Source organism: Haemaphysalis longicornis, unplaced genomic scaffold (genome assembly GCF_048455015.1).
Source record: "Haemaphysalis longicornis isolate Haplotype H1 unplaced genomic scaffold, Haemaphysalis longicornis Haplotype H1 scaffold_253, whole genome shotgun sequence".
NCBI classification, from domain to species: Eukaryota; Metazoa; Arthropoda; class Arachnida; order Ixodida; family Ixodidae; genus Haemaphysalis; species Haemaphysalis longicornis.
Window position 1 is genome coordinate 51,570 of NW_027526316.1, and position 20,901 is coordinate 72,470.

Genomic DNA, 20,901 nt, shown 5'->3' on the forward strand with positions numbered 1-20,901 from the left:
TTCCTCCCCTTATACGCTACTGTCAGAATGCACCCCCTGGTAGCCTACTTTGCCGCTGGTTAACTTAGACGGTATGACGGTGTACCTATCGCAAAAAGTTCGTCAGACTTCTGGGATATATTGTTAAAAGCTGCAAACCTGAGCCTTTTGTCGTAGCTTTCTTCGCTGGCGAGTAAGCAACCAGACAACCTGCGTGACTATATAGCCAACTTTGTTAGAAAGGGGCACTTTGAGGGCTGAAGGTGTCACAGAGGGTGGGAAAAAGTGCGCTGTTCGAGTACATGCGTTCGTTTGCGACTTACATTTTTGAAATGCATTAAAGCAGCATAGCGCGTTCTTGAGTTGTGAGAAATGCACCCCAAAAGGCTGGTAAATAGCAGCTGGTAAAGAGTCGAAGCCACTTTCATTGCAGGCTATGGTTTTCAAGATACCCTCAAACCGGGAAAGCCGCGGAGTTCATCGACGATGAGTGCCAATCTCGAGACCATAGAAACTGGTAAGTAAATATTGCTCAATTGTGTAAATGGCTAGCGGGTTTAGCGAAGCAAAATGGAAAAGCGAATTCAATCGATAACGCACCGCACAACAGGAGCTGGAATGACCAGGGCAGGTGCCACTTTCAACTAAGCCGATAAAGATCCGAAGGGGGAATTGGGGTTAAGAGGTGTGCGAGGTACTTGGTCATGCTAGCGATCACCTACTCCCTCTAAAGGGAACCGTTCCGCCCAAAAGAGGTCACTCTGGATACAGAATTTTGCCTACTGCGCGTACTTTATCAGAAGTTTGGAACCAACACGCTTTCATTGGGGCCGCATTGATCATGCACAGCCGTCGTTCGCCGAAATAAAACCGACATGCTTCGAGCTAAAAGGCTAGTTCTAGTACTGTTCATCGGTGGTGCGGTTTCGAACAGCTTGAATCAAAGGCTTTTACAGCCGTGGTTCCAGGCGCTCGTCCTAACTTTTGAAAAATCCTGTAAATGCTCAGCAGTGATGAATAACAGGGTGCGTTTCATATGACGGGGTAACAACGCCGAGCGTGAAAAAACAAAAACCATGGTTAAAGTGAACGCTAACAAATTTAGTGGCTGCAATGGCTTTGACTGAAAAACAGAACCTTCCTGCATTCGCGCAAAAAAAAAAAAAAAAAAAACAGAAGGATGCCCGGGTTGTTGTAAAATGCTCAAATTCTTCCTCCTTTCTTCCCCTAGCCTGTTCCAAGCATGTATTAAACATGTCACACAACTCTTTTCAGTGCTGAGAAAGACTAGGATCGAAGTTGTTCGTTTATGAGTTCCCACTTTGCTTCCCTTTATTACGTAAGTAAACTTGGACCATTATACACATTCGTGTTTAATGGGTGTTTCTTTTGTGTGAACCATCTGTAATACCTCTGTAGCACTTTGCGTTCTTTTTTAGGTGAAAGATCTGCCGGACTGGAGGAGCAAACGTCGCTTCTACAACCAAGCGAATTTTCAGATGGGTTGTTTCGATTGAGGTAGCGGTCATCTATATACAGTTGGACAGGAAGAAAAGAAGAAAAAGGTCCGAGAGGTTAGTATCCGTTCCCGAGTAGTATTTGGTGAGTGTAGAAAATTTCTGAGAGCGTATTTTGATTTGTTTTAGTAGTTCAATTTATGAACTGCTATGCAGCCCATAACTAGTCGCGCCCTATGCTTTCCAGCTGCTGCTGGTGTGACGCAGGTCACAGTCGATAGCGGACCACATCATTGGTGACTGGATCCACTTTGCGAATATTGGGCTTACAGGAACCCACAAGGTAAGCAATAAACTAATATTCTCAAAATTTAACAGTGCATTTATATTTAAATGATTTGCATCCTAATCTCTGCCTAATAAAAATACATGAACCATGCAGAAGACACAACACTCCGCTACCGCGCGACTTTGACGAACAGTCACTAACCTGTATAGGTTACTGACTCGGGAGATTCAAGTTGGGAGTCAGGTGACCCACAATTTTGTGCGCTTGCTTTCTACTGGTCATATGGTTAGCACGAGTTGCTGCGTAGCTGCTTGTTCAGTTACTCTCCTTCAAGTGCGTGCGTGTGTGCATGTGCGTGTGTGTGCGTGTGTGCGCTCGTTAACTAAACAAATCCTTAGGCGGCAACTACTTTTTCGCGCAAAAACCGCCTACTGCCGCAGCGTACTGAAGTAGGAATTGTTTGCTTTTTCCACACAGACGCAGCCAGCCCCTGGATGGAGCCTCCTCTCCTGCACAGCAGCAGCAATGGAATGTAAATAAAAAAATGTAACCATGCAAAAATAAAATAAAATTTTATTTGAAATTTCACTTTTCCTTGTTATTTTGAAAATGCCTTAAAATATATCGTAACCAGCAAACGTGGATAACAGAAACAATGCTCCACGATACACATTCCACACGTTTGGCAAAACGTCACTGTAACGTTCCTGGTCCACATTCTGAAAATGTTTTGCAACGTTAAAAGATTGTTTCAAGCGTGTTTTCTGCAACGTTAAGTAAATGTAAATCCAACATAATTACTATGTTGTCGAAATGCTTCCTAACAGTTCCAATAATGTTTGACGAAACGTTACTGTAACGTTTTTTAGTTGTTCTTAAAATGTTTTTGTAGGGTGCTTCTGCAACGTTAGGTAAACGTAACTCCAAAAGTATTTATATGTTGTAGAAATGCTTTCTTACTGTTCGCATAACGTTTGGCGAAATGTGATGTAACGTTTTACATTGTTTTTAAACGTTTTTTGAACGTTATTAGCTTGTTCGCTGCAACGTTAGGGAAATGTAACACTAACATTAATAATATGTTGTAAAAATGTTTTGTGGATGTTTAAAAAACGGAACTCCAAAAGTATTTATATGTTGTAGAAATGCTTTCTTACTGTTCGCATAACGTTTGGCGAAATGTGATGTAACGTTTTACATTATTTTTAAACGTTTTTTGAACGTTATTAGCTTGTTCGCTGCAACGTTAGGGAAATGTAACACTAACATTAATAATATGTTGTAAAAATGTTTTGTGGACGTTTAAATAATGTTTGACAAAACATTACTGCAACGTTTTTGATAACATTAGTTAAACATTTCAAAAAAATGACATTAAGAACATTGCTCTAACGTTAGCACCAAACAAAAAAAATACGTTCTTCTAATGTTTTGGTGCTACTTGGGGCCCCCCTATAAAAGGGGCACTGCCGCTTCCAATTTTTGTGGGCGGCGACCATAGCCTCCTGCATTGCTTGGTCAAATGGTCAAATTGTAGCAGGGGTTGCTCTCGCCCGGCAAGAACATGAAACAGCCACCACAGCTTACTCTGAATAACGTTTTGCTTCAGTGAATACATTATGGTTTGATTCCTCGCAGCTGTGGCGTATAATAAGCTGAACTGGTTTAGCTTTTCTCGAGTGGTTGCTTATATCAATATACCGCTTATAACGAAATTTTTCGCCGTCTTGCTGACTTCGCTATAACGAGGGATTACTGTATCTGTATTCTACATGTTTCCTCTTAGTTTTACGGAATAGCATGCTCAGTTTAAGCCAATCTTTGCAGCGCGTTATTTGTTTTCATCAGTAAACATGCAATAACAAGAAGTTTGTGTTCCCCCTCGCCCCCTACTTGTTGCTTATCCCTGCTCCATTTATATGTCCCATTTGAACTTCAGCCTTCGTAATATCGCTCAAAAACAGTCACTTTCAAAAGCAATCATGACTTTTCTATACTCGTCGTGCTAGTCGCACTTTTCTTATGGAGTTGATGAACAAATTTGTACTTTTTTACGGTGAGGTGCCCACAATAATTTGAAGATATGACTCAACAACGAAGCACCTTATTTCTATACCCGTTTTTTTTTCATTCACTTTTCCTAAAGGTATATACGCATACGACGTATACACGCAAAAATTTCTTGGCGGCGTGCATCTGACACATGAGTTTCTTGAGGACAGATTGGACTTACAATAACTCTAAGCGGCCGCTTTTGTTGGCTATGGACGCGTTTCCGTGAAGTCCAGTCCCCGCGAAATTTGTGAACGTGTGCAATGAAGCGTCGCTGTGCCACACCTAGTAAAAAGCCAATCAATTAGGCACGACAGTCACGCTCTGAAAAATCAATACCTGCAGTGTAAATCAACTTAGATCCGTGTAAATGACACCCAAATAATGACGTGTTTTAAGCAGAATTTCACTGATGTACGAAACCAACTTTTCCATTTTGCGAATGCGCTCTTATTGGAACATCCCTGCGCTCAACGGTTCGCACCAGCCCCTGCAGGCCGTGTCGCTCATGCAATTGGTATACCGATTGTCTCATCTTATAGTGTGATTTAGTTATTCTAGAAACCCACCACAGTGGCTGTTGTGCTAGCGCTGAGTCCAAGGATTGAGCCCGAGGACGCGGGCTCGATTGCAGGCCGCGGCAGCCGCTTTTTGTGTGTGTGTGTGTGGAGGCGAGAAGCGGATATGCCCGTGTGTTCGGGATTTCGGTGCACGTTAATTAGATCCCCAGGTAGTCAAAATTAATCCGGAGCCCTCTACTACGGTGCGCCTCATCGCCTGTGTAGCGTCTGCGCATGAAACCTAATAATCAGTCAAATCAGATATTTTAGGGCGATTTTAACACATCATTAAACTTAAAGAGCAAAACACAGCTGCTGAGCACCGATAAAGCCGCGCAGCTTTCACCCTCAACTGTGTGTTGTCACGTATGGCCAACTATCGGGCTGTTTTCGTGAGTCTTTTACAAATGCCACTCGGGTGCGTTTTTGTCCATGTGCATGCCGCATATATTAACTCTTTCACTACCGCGCCTATCAAAATCGATCAATTTGATCGATACTTTTGGGAGCACCTTATCATAGCGTTCCACGCGTTTCTCGAACAAGTAAAGCTGTTCGGAGTTAGATCAGAAAATGGCCTTTCAAAATCAGTTTTGTTTTCATTTTTGCTACGGAAACAGAATTTCTGACACGCTTTTGAACCACCTGGGTGTGGAAAAGGGGCGTGGTCATCGCGCGTCACTGCTACCAACGAAGAATGCGTGCAACTCGTAATTACTCTGCACCAGCGCTTGTTTTTTGCTATCAGGGCGTGAATGGGGAACTAGCAAACGATTTTCAATCGTCCGGTTCACGCTCTGACAGTAATAATTCGAGAAGTCGTCTGAAAATGTCAAGCAGTGCCTGGTTGCAAAGCTACTTTATGATTTTAGGCAGTTTTATTGCCTTTGCGCACGTTGTTCTAAGTACTGTGGTAGTTCTACTTACCCCAGGACCATTCGCAAACAATTTACAACAGTTTCGGTTTCGTTTCTGCATCGCGAAATTCATATTTAGCGCTACTACGCAGTTACCCAACTTCAAGGCTACCTGCCATTGCACCTTGAGCGTCCGCGACTGATCCTCGAGCAAAGCATGCTGCTCCTGATTTCACCGAACTCTAACCCGATTTCTGCGATAAGAACTTTAGATGCAAGTCAAAAGATCACACCCAGTCGCCAGATATCTGTTCCGCCGAGGACAGCGCTTCAAACTGGCCTTACACTGCCAGCTGTTCGACTTCCAGTTTCGTTTCCATGCGAGGGTATATCCGGGTGTCTAATGTTGCTACTTAGTTGAACTGTCTATTCGGACGGAGTCTCCGAGAAGTTTTTGTACTGTTTCATTTGAAAAATGTTAGGTGGCGCTGCAATAGAGGAGGCTCGTTGTGCTGATCTTTTTCATCGCGCAACTGCTACTCGGCCAAAGATCGGAGGGCACGATTCAAGCTCATCGTACCTCATTTTTGCGAGCAAGGCTACAATTGCGAGTAAGAAGATGATAATAAAGCTCAGCTTTATGTTTTGAGAGATAACTGACCGTGAACGACAACAAGCATCAGCGACGGCGTGCCGTTTTCAACTTCATGCATGTTTTTTTTTTCCGCATCGCGTGCTAGTCCCAAATATTGTGCTCGCTGTAAATGAAAAGTCAGCCATTGACATGATGTTTTTACGTTATGTGGGGGCAAATTGGTGCCTCTGATAATGACAAACCACCAGGTTTATTCCAGGAAACCACCCGAAATTGCACATTTTGAATTGGAGGTTGGGCTTCACCGCATGACACTACCACCGTGCATGCTAACATATTTTTTTTTTATATCTGACAAACTGTTCCGCGAAAGTCGACATTTTTTCTAGGGCGTGCTTTTGAAATGTTTCCCTACAAAATATATCTTCTAATTTTTTTCTACTACCGGTGGTTTGATAAACACAACTCCTTTTTTGTCATTTTTTTCGACAACTTGTCAAAAATTTTGATTTTGATATTTTTTTTTACAACTATGATATATAAAAACCTTTGAAAAACTGCTGTTATTGGAAAGGCCGTTAAATAATCTGCATTTTGTGTTCCTGCAATTACTGCCTTACCAATTTTGTAGCAGGAAAAAAAAATGTTTTCTTGGACCCCTAAAATTAGTCAATTTTCCGGCGGTAGCGAAAGAGTTAAGGAAACTGACCAAATGCACAGCGCCTGCTAATTAACCCAACGCGCGCGTGAAACGGACGGCGCAGCATTTCGAGGCACGAATGAGAACTTGGGTTTCATTGCCGTGTGTTATTTTGCAATCATTATTTGCTGAATAAATAAACAAACTGGAATTTCAACAAGAAAATAGCTTTTTATGCCATCGTCAAATGGTATCTACTCCGACTTGGCTTCCTTTACGTTCCATAGCCGCTCACTTCACCATGACATCATACCGAAATTTAACGCGGCCTCTTTACAATGGAGATGTGTTCTTTTGGGAAACGTGCACCATATGGAAAGACAAAGTGATCGGGTATACGCCGTGTTTTTCATTCGACGTGTTGGCCGTATCTTGAAGAAGTTCGCGCACATTTCTTTCATAACTGCCTGAAAACAGCATCCAGAAATGACTTCCCAACTTTCCTTTCCTATTGTTAAAACATTGCGCGAATTCCTTTGGTAGTAAACGGTTGCATTATAAAAAGGTAATCGTGCATCGACAAGGAAAATTTCCAGTTCCATTTTGCTAAGTTTTCACAAGCGACTCGCACTGTTAACTTTCTCTCTTAAAGGAGTACTGACACCAAATTTTTGCTTCATGTTTTTATTCGTTAGGTGTAATAGGTGTAATATTTGGTAAATGTTGCCGTGAATGGGTATTCTAGCGATTGCGCGATTACAATGGCGACCTTCGGAAGCCTATTTATGGCCCCTTTAAAGCATGCATGGCCGGGTTATTTTATGTTGGCGCCTGTATATCCTTAAACAAAAATAATCTAGATAGAAGGCTCAAACATTGCCTTGTTGCTGGATCCTCATAATTGCTCGAAAAAATTAATTTACTGGAGAAATTTTATATGCAAGCTATATAAATTTCTGTGCATCATATGGGTGTGCGAGCCGTATACATGTCGCCAGCTAATTACAATCGTGTGTTTTCCCTTCATATATACATTGCCGCAGTAATCACGGTTGATTTATGAAATAGATTAAAGCCCAAAGTTCATGTACTTTAAATTGCCCCCTTCTTGTGACATTTAGTCACTGTTATAGCCCCTCTGATCAGCGAACGTTCCAACTAGTCCACACCTTACACCTTTGTTTGAAATAGACAACATGAAGTGGGCTGTTTTATATTTCAACTTCCCCATAGACATTTCACCTACCTCGAGCGCCAAAGTCAGAGCCCCATTATATTGTAACATATATGAAACAATAAAAGAAAACAAAGACCTAACCCTGGTGTGACACCCATTTTCCAGGAGATACTGCCTGTACGAAAGCTCATTGGCCTATTTCAAGGATCTTTTCTCATTATACAAACGAACCTTCCAAGTAACCTGAAAATTTTTGCTCTTGTTCCCTTCCAATAGCATTGCACACACTATCTTCAGATTTTTCCTGGTGTAATTTTTATTCGTAAGAGGTTCCAATGCATCGAACACTTGTCGCGTTCTGCTTGGCGCGAAACGAAATACAGCAGGGCGCCAGGCGTTCTCGGAACCCCGCCTTTTTCCGAGACTTCAGCTGGGAATCAGGCACGCTGTCTCGCGCATTCCTTTATGCCTTATTTTTTGTTTTCGTCGACGCTGCGTCCCGTTTCGTCCCTTCTGTGTGTCGCGAAGGAAGTTTCAGCAGCCGAGCGCGAAGTGGGGGATGGCTGAAAAAAAAAAAAAAAAAAAAGACCGAAAGAAAAGGCTTTCGTCCTTGGCCAGCGTCCTACCCTCCTCTCACACACGCACACGTGCGCGCCCCTCGCAGAGGGGTCCTCCCCTCATGCTCCTTTGCGACTGGCAGCCGGCGGTGGGTTGGGAAGAGTAGACGAAATACGCGCGCTTTTTTCAGAAAGGAGCAGCCATAGTGACAATCAAACGGAATGGAGAAGGAACCATGTCATACGAAATATTGTTGAGTGGCCGCATGTTACGGCGAATATTTGCGGGCCGGAAAGTTCATAGCAACCGACCAGTGAAGGTAAGCGCTCGATTTTCTGAGCTCGCCTCGTTCTTTCGAATGCAGTTTACTTCGTAAAAGAGCGGGAACAAGATTGCCCTCCCTTTTCTAACTTCTAAGCATATCCTTGCGTTTGTGAATGCGTACGGTTGTAAAAGGGGAACACGTATTCACTTAAATTTTATGGAAAGAGTATAATGAGAAATCAGGTGGGCGCTCAGTAGTAGATTTTTTGTTATGATGCTGAAATCGAGTGTATATATGTTCTGCAAGAACCTTGATATCTACGATTGGCTTTTAATTTACTTCTCGCCGCAGCTGCTCACGAACGCGAAAAATACAAGTAATAAATATAACTTTGTTATGTTTAATTTCACGCGAGTTTCGGCGGCATGCTGTAACGGAACACAATTTAGCGTTGCAGTTAAGCCATATGTTATCAGCTGCTTATGCGAACCATCTTACGATGTAAAACAACGCCTGACGTCTTTGTAGTATTCACATATTTTCCATGTGAAAGGCTGGTCTACGTCGGATGCTTATAACTATAAAGAAAATAAATGACAAATAAAAATAAATAAATAAAATGATCAAAAATAAATAAAAATAAGAAAATAAAACAGCTCAAGCCAGTTTTTAGCACATTTTTCGAGAGCAAAAGGTAAAATTAGGCAACCAAGAAAATACACGATCGTAATTTGATCTAGTTGTACATGTAATGTTTCCCTTCTTTACATTTGCCTGTTTACTAATTTTTGTTCGTTGCGTTTTTATGTTTATGGACATTGAGGTCATTATCGTCCTCTTTCAATGATTGCCGACGTACCACGTCGTCATCAGTTGGTCGGCTTCTCTTGTTAATTGAAAATTCTCTGGCAAGCTGTCGGATCGAAGACTTTTCACTTAATTACTCAATGGCCTGGAAAGAAAGCTGTAAGGTATTTTATATAATTCAGTATTTTGTCCTTTTCTGTTTTCCAGGGATGCTTGAGAAACCAACTCAAGCGATGTGCGTCATAAAGTTGGCACGGGCATTAGAAAAAGTTAAACAAGCAAGACAAAGTGAAAAGTGAAGAGGCCTGTTTTGCTATAATATTCCTTCCTAAAGGTAAGGTTTTCTCTATTAGCTAAAATTTGCTTCACTTCAGTTTTCTGAACCACTTCTATACACTCTGTTTTGTTTCAGAAATACCTTATGATTTACCAGCACCACAACATTGACACACGAATAAGCTCATCTGGCAGCAAGCGTCATCCAAACTGCAGGTGAGCTTCTGAGCACCCTGTGTGTTAGAGCAATGCCATTTTGTTTGTTTTCCAGGAATGGCAGTCAAACCTCATTTGAAGTACAAGAAAATTGATGAGGCCATATTGTATGCCAAAAGTCCTGGTGTTCTGAGAGGTGAGACATTGTCTATGCTGTAACAACTTTGCAACTTCTCCTAAACTACAGCTTTTTTTCATTTCGCAGAAGCGTGGCAGTAACAACCCCATGTTACTGGGTTCATGGCCGTCAAGTATGTCATCAAACTGACTTGTCAAGGCAGAAGAACAAGCAAGCCCAGGAGGAGAAAAACGAAGACAACGGCTGAAACAGCGTACTTGCGAAATTCAATTGCTTTAACACAATACGTATTCGGATCGATTGTTAATGGTAAAATAAAACGCACATGTTCTTTCATCTTAAAGAGTGTCAGTGTTGTTATTTACGCGAGCTGGCATGTTCCTTGTTTTAAAACTCCGCCATTTCTTAGTTTGTTATTTTGCCGGACTGCCTTAATTGTGTGTGTTGGTCAGTGTAGGGATCAAATGTATGAACATGCAGTCTAAAATGCCAGTTTATACCTTTCAGGAGTTTATGAGGACGAGGCCTGTTTGAAGTGCTCGCTTATCATGCAGTCAACAATCGTCTGTCTAGGAAAAAGTTAACTTATAATATTTTCATCTAGTTATTGTTGCATGTATATTAGATACATGTAACTGTAAGTTACCTGTACATTGCTGCAATATCATCGCTTCGTAAGAGAAACATTGCTTCATATCAACAGTGCGCGGATGCGACCCTCGTGGGGAAAAAACGTATCTGTAAAGTCGCGGTAACGTTGTAGGAAGCATCGCTTGAACATGATAGCGACGTTTTCTAAATGTTACCCGCACGTTGGAAAAATATAGCTGGAAAGTTACCGCAAAATTGTAGGAATGTTATTGCAACTTCATAAAAACATTGCTTGAACGTTGCAGCAACGTTCTTTGTATGCTAACTTCATGTTAAAAGTGTGGATCTAAAGTTGCTGCAAGATTGTAGCAATGTTATCACAACGTCCGAATGGTACAGGGATATGCTTAAATGTGGTATGCACGTTGCGAAAATGTAGCTGAAAAGTTGCTGCAATGTCATCAGAAAACGTCTCATAACGTTGTTCAAATGTGTCCTGCACGTGGCTGGAAGGTTGCTCCAAGAGTGTAGCAACGTTGACGAACGTCAGAAACAACGTTATCCAAACATTAAAACAACACCCTTAAAACGTTGCCCCCATGTTGGAGCAATGCTAATATCATGTTGACGCAATGTTTCTGGGAAACATTGCACTAACGTTAAAAAAAGCGGACATTAGCCACGTTTTGGCAACGTTAAGGGGAAACGTTGTGGAAATGTTCGGGCAACATTCTGTGCTACTAGGGTATCAACCTGAAGAGAATTACAGTCCTGAACACTACGCACTTCTCTAAAGATTTTTATATCATCAGCGTACAACAAAAAAGAAGAATTTTGAATGGCAGAAGCAACATCGTTAATGAAAATGGAAAAAAGAAGGGGACCCAGAACGGAGCCTTGGGGTACACCACTGGTTGCTTTGTACCTAAATGATGTTTGACCGTTAACACTTACATAGCAATATCGCTCCTTGAGATAACAACGTATAAGGCCCACCAAAGAAGCGTGTACATCTAACAGAGTGAGCTTTGCAAGCAATAACGAGTGGTTGACAACATCAAAGGCTTTGCTCATGTCACAGTAGACCACATCCAGTTGGCTTCTACCAACGATTGCTGGGACAGCCTGCTCCATGAAGCATACAAGGTTCGTGGAAGTTGAACGACCACGCATAAATCCATGTTGATTAGGAATGAGGATCCTGTTTAAATGAGAAAGACAAGACCGTATGAAGAGATAACTCGAAAATTTTAGAGGCAGAACAAAGCAGCGAGACAGGCCTATAGTTTATAGCATCAGTTTTTAGGCCTGACTTGAAAACAGGGAATACGCGAGAGATTTTCCATGAGCGAGGAAACGTTCCCGACCGGAGACAGTTATTAAATATTGAAGTGAACACAGGAACGAATATATTTGCATATGTTTTTAGGATTGCAGCAGGAATACCATCTGGCCCACAAGAAAGCGAGGGCTTGAGCCGCTTGATGCTGGTCCGAATGATGTTCTCGTCCAGTTGTAAACAACCGGAGTTCTCGCCCTGGTGACAAGGGGCGCTGCTGTTGTCACTACCACCGCTAATCCCAAAAAAAGAAGAAAATTGACGAGCAAAGCGGTCGGCCACCTTGACAACCTCATCGCCGTTGGAGTCTAGAAGACGAATAGAATCTTTAGTTGTACTAGATCTAGAATGAATGTATTTCCAGAAGGCTCCCGGTTGGTGAGTTGCTTTAGTTTCTACCGACGCCAGGTACGAAGTATGATCACGTTTGTGCAATATTTTACATAGGGCACATAGGCGCCGGAATTCCTGAGCAAACTGGTTGGCACCAGAGCGCTTCATCTTTCTGTGCGCACGTTCCTTGAGCTTCAGGGCATCCCGCAATTCAGAAGAAAACCAGTGTGGAAACTTGAACCTCCTCGGTAAATATTGCGGGATGTATTCCTTCATACCCGAAAGCACAATCTCTGTGAAACGGTCGAATTGTTCATTGACATCAGTGTGGTCAATGACGGTCGACCAAGGGGCAGCGGAAAAATAGCCATACAGCCCAGCATAATCTCCCCTGGCGAACGCGTAATGAGGTTGCGTGTTGTTGGAATTTACGGAACGGTGGAACAATGAAGGGAGGCAACAGGAAATAGAAAGAGGAGGATGAAATCTGTCCGGTATTACTAAAGAACCATCAGAGGCAACACACTAACGCCATCAAAGTTCGAAAAGCACAGGTCCAGAATATTTCCACTGCAATTTTTATGCGATTACACTGTGCCATAGAAGTGAAAGCCAAAAAATCTAGCAACCTGTTACCCTTCTGTTCAATGTGGTGGTTGTAGTGGGAACAAGTTAGCTGGCTCCACTCCACGCCAGGAGCATTAAAATCTCCAAGCAGGAGGACTTTGCGGTTGCCATGAGTGATAAGCACCTGATCAATGGAGGAGATTAACTTATTGAACGCCTCAGGAGCTACATCAGGAGGAATGTAAAAAACACCAACTAGAAGTTTGTCAGTTTTAATAATAATAATAATAATAATAATCAATCAATCAATCAATCAATCAATCAATCAATCAATCAACCTTTATTTTTGGTGCCCAGGAACAACCCTAGGGTCTTGGTACTGGTACACCATATACAAGCATTCATAAAAACAAACTAAAATCAAGACAACACAACACAGAAAACCATATATATGAAAGAAACAATAAGGTAAACATAGTTACAGAGATCCCAGAATGCAAAACAGCAAAAAAAAAGGAAGCCTAGTGTTAGAAGACATGACACCCGGCCAGCAAAAACGTTGAAGGCACGTGAAAAATTGAAAATACACAAGCAAATACTCAATGAACATGACGGAGATAGATTATACACATAAAACAAAGGTTTTGTAACAAAATGTTAGGAAGTTTCAAAATGGAAAAACGAAGTTCAGCATTACAAGCACTGACACTTAAACCGACAGAAATTCAAGCAACACAAAATCAGGAAAAGTGAAAAACAAACAAGCAAAATGATGATTTGCATAAAATAAATATTGAACAGAAATACGGCACATAAATGACATAAAGGCACTTAAGCTACAACAGTTTTCAATTCATTAGAGAACAAAGACAAAGAGCTCTGGAAAATATCAAGACGATCGGAATATTCAGATGGACGAGCGTCGTCTACTTAAAGCATCTGTTCTGAAAGTTCGAAATCTTCGGAAAAGTTTGTTCGGCAAGTTGACAGTGATAAGTGCAACCAAGTCATCACACAAAATATCAACATGAAGAAGTTTATAAAGAAAGATAATGTCAGCTCTCATTCGTCGACACCAAAGGGAAGGAATACTTTTGAGACAAGACATGCTGCCGTTTGCGTCTTCTTGTACATGACGGAAACGGTGCCTAAAGATAGAAAGGTACTTATCTTGAACCCTTTCGATGCGGTCACTATTGGACTTGCAAGTTCCATTCCAGACAACAGACCCGTATTCAAGAAGAGGTAAGCAGAGAGCCGAATACAACTTTAAGAAAGGAAGCGGACCTTTAAACTCTCTAGAATACCTGCAAACAGCACCCAGACAACGAAGAGACCGACGGGTAATTTGTGCAATGTGGGAAGAGAAAGTCAGAGGAGAATCAAAAAGTACTCCCAAGTCCCGAATTTCGGTCACCCTCGGCAGTGTGGTGCCTGCAATTTCATAAGGGTATTGCAGCTGTTGAGTTTTTCTACTATAGGAGACAACTTTAGTTTTTGAAGGGTTCAAAATAAGGTCGTTTTTGGTGCACCAACGATGGAATGACACAATATCAACCTGAAGAGAATTACAGTCCTGAACACTACGCACTTCTCTAAAGATTTTTATATCATCAGCGTACAACAAAAAAGAAGAATATTGAATGGCAGAAGCAACATCGTTAATGAAAATGGAAAAAAGAAGGGGACCCAGAACAGAGCCTTGGGGTACACCACTGGTTGCTTTGTACCTAAATGATGTTTGACCGTTAACACTTACATAGCAATATCGCTCCTTGAGATAACAACGTATAAGACCACCAAAGAAGCGTGTACATCTAACAGAGTGAGCTTTGCAAGCAATAACGAGTGGTTGACAACATCAAAGGCTTTGCTCATGTCACAGTAGACCACATCCAGTTGGCTTCTACCAACGATTGCTGGGACAGCCTGCTCCATGAAGCATACAAGGTTCGTGGAAGTTGAACGACCACGCATAAATCCATGTTGATTAGGAATGAGGATCCTGTTTAAATGAGAAAGACAAGACCGTATGAAGAGATAACTCGAAAATTTTAGAGGCAGAACAAAGCAGCGAGACAGGCCTATAGTTTATAGCATCAGTTTTTAGGCCTGACTTGAAAACAGGGAATACGCGAGAGATTTTCCATGAGCGAGGAAACGTTCCCGACCGGAGACAGTTATTAAATATTGAAGTGAACATAGGAACGAATATATTTGCATATGTTTTTAGGATTGCAGCAGGAATACCATCTGGCCCACAAGAAAGCGAGGGCTTGAGCCGCTTGATGCTGGTCCGAATGATGTTCTCGTCCAGTTGTAAACAACCGGAGTTCTCGCCCTGGTGACAAGGGGCGCTGCTGTTGTCACTACCACCGCTAATCCCAAAAAAAGAAGAAAATTGACGAGCAAAGCAGTCGGCCACCTTGACAACCTCATCGCCGTTGGAGTCTAGAAGACGAATAGAATCTTTAGTTGTACTAGATCTAGAATGAATGTATTTCCAGAAGGCTCCCGGTTGGTGAGTTGCTTTAGTTTCAACCGACGCCAGGTACGAAGTATGATCACGTTTGTGCAATATTTTACATAGGGCACGTAGGCGCCGGAATGCCTGAGCAAACTGGTTGGCACCAGAGCGCTTCATCTTTCTGTGCGCACGTTCCTTGAGTTTCAGGGCATCCCGCAATTCAGAAGAAAACCAGTGTGGAAACTTGAACCTCCTCGGTAAATATTGCGGGATGTATTCCTTCATACCCGAAAGCACAATCTCTGTGAAACGGTCGACTTGTTCATTGACATCAGTGTCGTCAATGACGGTCGACCAAGGGGCAGCGGAAAAATAGCCATACAGCCCAGCATAATCTCCCCTGGCGAAAGCGTAATGAGGTTGCGTGTTGTTGGAATTTACGGAACGGTGGAGCAATGAAGGGAGGCAACAGGAAATAGAAAGAGGAGGATGAAATCTGTCCGGTATTACTAAAGAACAATCAGAGTGCAACACACTAACGCCATCAAAGTTCGAAAAGCACAGGTCCAGAATATTTCCACTGCAATTTTTTATGCGATTACACTGTGCCATAGAAGTGAAAGCCAAAAAATCTAGCAACCTATTACCCTTCTGTTCAATGTGGTGGTTGTAGTGGGAACAAGTTAGCTGGCTCCACTCCACGCCAGGGGCATTAAAATCTCCAAGCAGGAGGACTTTGCGGTTGCCATGAGTGATAAGCACCTGTTCAATGGAGGAGATTAACTTATTGAACGCCTCAGGAGCTACATCAGGAGGAATGTAAAAAACACCAACTAGAAGTTTTTCAGTTTTAGAGAAATGAATTTCGACCCATAAAGACTCATCTGCGTTATCAATATCGCTACGTAGCACACACGGGAGAGATTTGTCAACGGCGAGAAGGACCCCGCCCTTTTTTTGTTTGCATCCCGTTAAAGCACGATCATTACGATATACATGGTAATTTTGAGGAAAATAATCACTGGATAGGATATCAGGGCACAACCAAGTTTCAGATATAGCTATTAACGGAAAGCAAGAAGCCAGAACGTTACCAAAAAATTCAGTCGCCTTAGTTCGAAGACCTCGCACATTCTGATAAAAAACATCTAAACTAGTCATGGTTGTTTTTCTTACGTGATGCGCTCAGAGCTGTGAAGCATGCCTTCGCGAAGCATGCCTCGGAACTCCTTAAAGAGGTAGTCTTTCGGCCAAACAGCGGGGTCATTTAGGCGCTCGAAACACTCTTCATTCAATCAAATATAAAAGGATGCATAGGTGTCGAATTTAATAATAATAATAATAATAATAGTAATAATAATAATAATAATAATAATAATAATAATAATAATAATAATAATAATAATAATAATAATAATAATAATAATAATAATAATAATCAATCAATCAATCAATCAATCAATCATTTATTTGCGTGCCCAGGAACAGCCGGGGTCGGCCTTTGTGCTGGCGCACGGAAACAGAAACACACGAAACATAATGTACACATCTTTCAAAAACAAAATAAAATACAAAATACAAAAAAAAACGAAAGGATAGCTTATGTTGAAGTTACGGAATGAAAGTCATTTAAGTGCATGAACTCAAGGATAAAAGACAAATGCAGAATAAAAAAAGTTAATAATAATCAATCAATCAATCAATCAACCTTTATTTTCGGTGCCCAGGAACAACCCTAGGGTCTTGGTACTGGTACACCATACAAAAAAAAAAAACACTACAATTAAGACAAGACAACATACACAAACTATATGTATGACATAAACAATAAAGTAAAAATAGTTACAGAAATCTTAGAAAGCAAAAAAGGAAGAAAAAAAAAAGAACAGACAGTCAAAAAAGAAAAGGCAGGCTTAGTGTTGCAAGCCATGCCACTCGGCCAGCAAAACGTTCAGTAGATGTGAAAAATAGGAACTATACAAGCAAATATTGAATCAACATGACATAGAGTATACGTATATAGCCAAGGTTTTCTAACAACATATTAGGAAGTTCCAAAAAAAAAGGGGGGAAAAGCTTCAGCATTACCAACACTGACACTAAAAACGTACAAATATTCAAGCAACACAAAACAAGAAAAAGTGAAAAGCAAGCAAGAACAGTTTGCACATAATACATAGGGTACATAAATTTGGAATGACATAAAGGACTTAAGCTACAACAGTTTTCAACTCATTAGAGAACAAAGTAAAGGAGCTCTGGAATATATCAAGCCGAACGGAATATTCATTATATGCACATTGTATTCGGCAGATGGACGAGCGTCGGCTATTTAAAGCAACTGGTCTGAAAGCTGGAAATTTTCTGAAAAGTTTATTTGGCAAATTGACATTGATAAGTGTAACCAAATCGTCACACAAAATATTACCATGAAGAAGTTTATAGAGAAAGATAATATCAGCTCGCATTCGTCGACACCGAAGGGAAGGAATGCTTTTCAGAAGAGACATGATGCCGTTTGCGTCGTCTTGCACATGACGGAAGCGGTGCTTAAAGATAGAAAGGAACTTATTTTGAACCCTTTCGATACGGTCACTATTGGACTTGCAAGTTCCATTCCAGACAACAGACCCGTATTCAAGAAGAGGTAAGCAGAGAGCCGAATACAACTTTAAGAAAGGAAGCGGACCTTTAAACTCTCTAGAATACCTGCAAACAGCACCCAGACAACGAAGAGACCGACGGGTAATTTGTGCAATGTGGGAAGAGAAAGTCAGAGAAGAATCAAACAGTACTCCCAAGTCCCGAATTTCGGTCACCCTCGGCAGTGTGGTGCCTGCAATTTCATAAGGGTATTGCAGTTGTTGAGTTTTTCTACTATAGGAGACAACTTTAGTTTTTGAAGGGTTCAAAATAAGGTCGTTTTTGGTGCACCAACGATGGAATGACACAATATCAACCTGAAGAGAATTACAGTCCTGAACACTACGCACTTCTCTAAAGATTTTTATATCATCAGCGTACAACAAAAAAGAAGAATTTTGAATGGCAGAAGCAACATCGTTAATGAAAATGGAAAAAAGAAGGGGACCCAGGACGGAGCCTTGGGGTACACCACTGGTTGCTTTGTACCTAAATGATGTTTGACCGTTAACACTTACATAGCAATATCGCTCCTTGAGATAACAACGTATAAGACCCACCAAAGAAGCGTGTACATCTAACAGAGTGAGCTTTGCAAGCAATAACGAGTGGTTGACAACATCAAAGGCTTTGCTCATGTCACAGTAGACCACATCCAGTTGGCTTCTACCAACGATTGCTGGGACAGCCTTCTCCATGAAGCATACAAGGTTCGTGGAAGTTGAACGACCACGCATAAATCCATGTTGATTAGGAATGAGGACATGTTTAAATGAGAAAGACAAGACCATATGAAGAGATAACTCGAAAATTTTAGAGGCAGAACAAAGCAGCGAGACAGGCCTATAGTTTATAGCGTCAGTTTTTAGGCCTGACTTGAAAACAGGGAATACGCGAGAGATTTTCCATGAGCGAGGAAACGTTCCCGACCGGAGACAGTTATTAAATATTGAAGTGAACACAGGAACGAATATATTTGCATATGTTTTTAGGATTGCAGCAGGAATACCATCTGGCCCACAAGAAAGCGAGGGCTTGAGCCGCTTGATGCTGGTCCGAATGATGTTCTCGTCCAGTTGTAAACAACCGGAGTTCTCGCCCTGGTGACAAGGGGCGCTGCTGTTGTCACTACCACCGCTAATCCCAAAAAAAGAAGAAAATTGACGAGCAAAGCAGTCGGCCACCCTGACAACCTCATCGCCGTTGGAGTCTAGAAGACGAATAGAACCGTTAGTTGTACTAGATCTAGAATGAATGTATTTCCAGAAGGCTCCCGGTTGGTGAGTTGCTTTAGTTTCTACCGACGCCAGGTACGAAGTATGATCACGTTTGTGCAATATTTTACATAGGGCACGTAGGCGCCGGAATTCCTGAGCAAACTGGTTGGCACCAGAGCGCTTCATCTTTCTGTGCGCACGTTCCTTGAGTTTCAGGGCATCCCGCAATTCAGAAGAAAACCAGTGTGGAAACTTGAACCTCCTCGGTAAATATTGCGGGATGTATTCCTTCATACCCGAAAGCACAATCTCTGTGAAACGGTCGACTTGTTCATTGACATCAGTGTGGTCAATGACGGTCGACCAAGGGGCAGCGGAAAAATAGCCATACAGCCCAGCATAATCTCCCCTGGCGAAAGCGTAATGAGGTTGCGTGTTGTTGGAATTTACGGAACGGTGGAGCAATGAAGGGAGGCAACAGGAAATAGAAAGAGGAGGATGAAATCTGTCCGGTATTACTAAAGAACAATCAGAGTGCAACACACTAACGCCGTCAAAGTTCGAAAAGCACAGGTCCAGAATATTTCCACTGCAATTTTTTATGCGATTACACTGTGCCATAGAAGTGAAAGCCACAAAATCTAGCAACCTATTACCCTTCTGTTCAATGTGGTGGTTGAAGTGGGAACAAGTTAGCTGGCTCCACTCCACGCCAGGAGCATTAAAATCTCCAAGCAGGAGGACTTTGCGGTTGCCATGAGTGATAAGCACCTGTTCAATGGAGGAGATTAACTTATTGAACGCCTCAGGAGCTACATCAGGAGGAATGTAAAAAACACCAACTAGAAGTTTTTCAGATTTAGAGAAATGAATTTCGACCCATAAAGACTCATCTGCGTTATCAATATCGCTACGTAGCACACACGGGAGAGATTTGTCAACGGCGAGAAGGACCCCGCCCCCTTTTTGTTTGCATCCCGTTAAAGCACGATCATTACGATATACATGGTAATTTTGAGGAAAATAATCACTGGATAGGATATCAGGGCACAACCAAGTTTCAGATATAGCTATTAACGGAAAGCAAGAAGCCAGAACGTTACCAAAAAATTCAGTCGCCTTAGTTCGAAGACCTCGCACATTCTGATAAAAAACATCTAAACTAGTCATGGTTGTTTTTCTTACGTGATGCGCTCAGAGCTGTGAAGCATGCCTTCGCGAAACATGCCTCGGAACTCCTTAAAGAGGCAGTCTTTCGGCCAAACAGCGGGGTCATTTAGGCGCTCGAAACACTCTTCATTCAAGGAAATATAAAAGGATGCATAGGTGTCGAATAATAATAATAATCAATCAATCAATCAATCAATCAACCTTTATTTTCGGTGCCCAGGAACAACCCTAGGGTCTTGGTACTGGTACACCATATACAAATCGTACATAAAAACAAACTAAAATCAAGACAACACAACACACAAAACTGTATGCATGAAAGAAACAATAAAGTAAAGATAGTTACAGTAATCTCAGAAAGCAAAACAGCAAAAAAAAAAGAAAAGAAAAGAAAAGAAACAGGAGACCTAGCGTTGCAAGCCATGACACTCGGACAGCTAATAATCAATCAATCAATCAATCAATCAATCAATCAACCTTTATTTTCGGTGCCCAGGAACAACCCTAGGGTCTTGGTACTGGTACACCATATACAAATCGTACATAAAAACAAACTAAAATCAAGACAACACAACACACAAAACTGTATGCATGAAAGAAACAACAAAGTAAAGATAGTTACAGTAATCTCAGAAAGCAAAACAGCAAAAAAAAAAAAAAGAAAAGAAAAGAAAAGAAAAGAAACAGGAGACCTAGCGTTGCAAGCCATGACACTCGGACAGCGAAATGTTCAAGGCACGTGAAAAACAGGAAATACTCACTGAACA

General features: G+C 41.6%; 1 long non-coding RNA gene across 2 annotated transcripts; it reads left to right on the forward strand.

The window, feature by feature from the left end:
• Positions 1–8,369: 8,369 nt before the first annotated feature.
• On the forward strand, positions 8,370–10,150 carry LOC144172719 (uncharacterized). Of its 2 annotated transcripts, XR_013323086.1 has the most exons (5): positions 8,370–8,483; positions 9,444–9,570; positions 9,649–9,728; positions 9,784–9,864; positions 9,934–10,150. It is a non-coding gene; the product is annotated as an uncharacterized LOC144172719 (long non-coding RNA). The 2 variants fall into 2 exon arrangements; XR_013323085.1 differs by having other exon boundaries at positions 9,649–9,864.
• Positions 10,151–20,901: the final 10,751 nt, after the last annotated feature.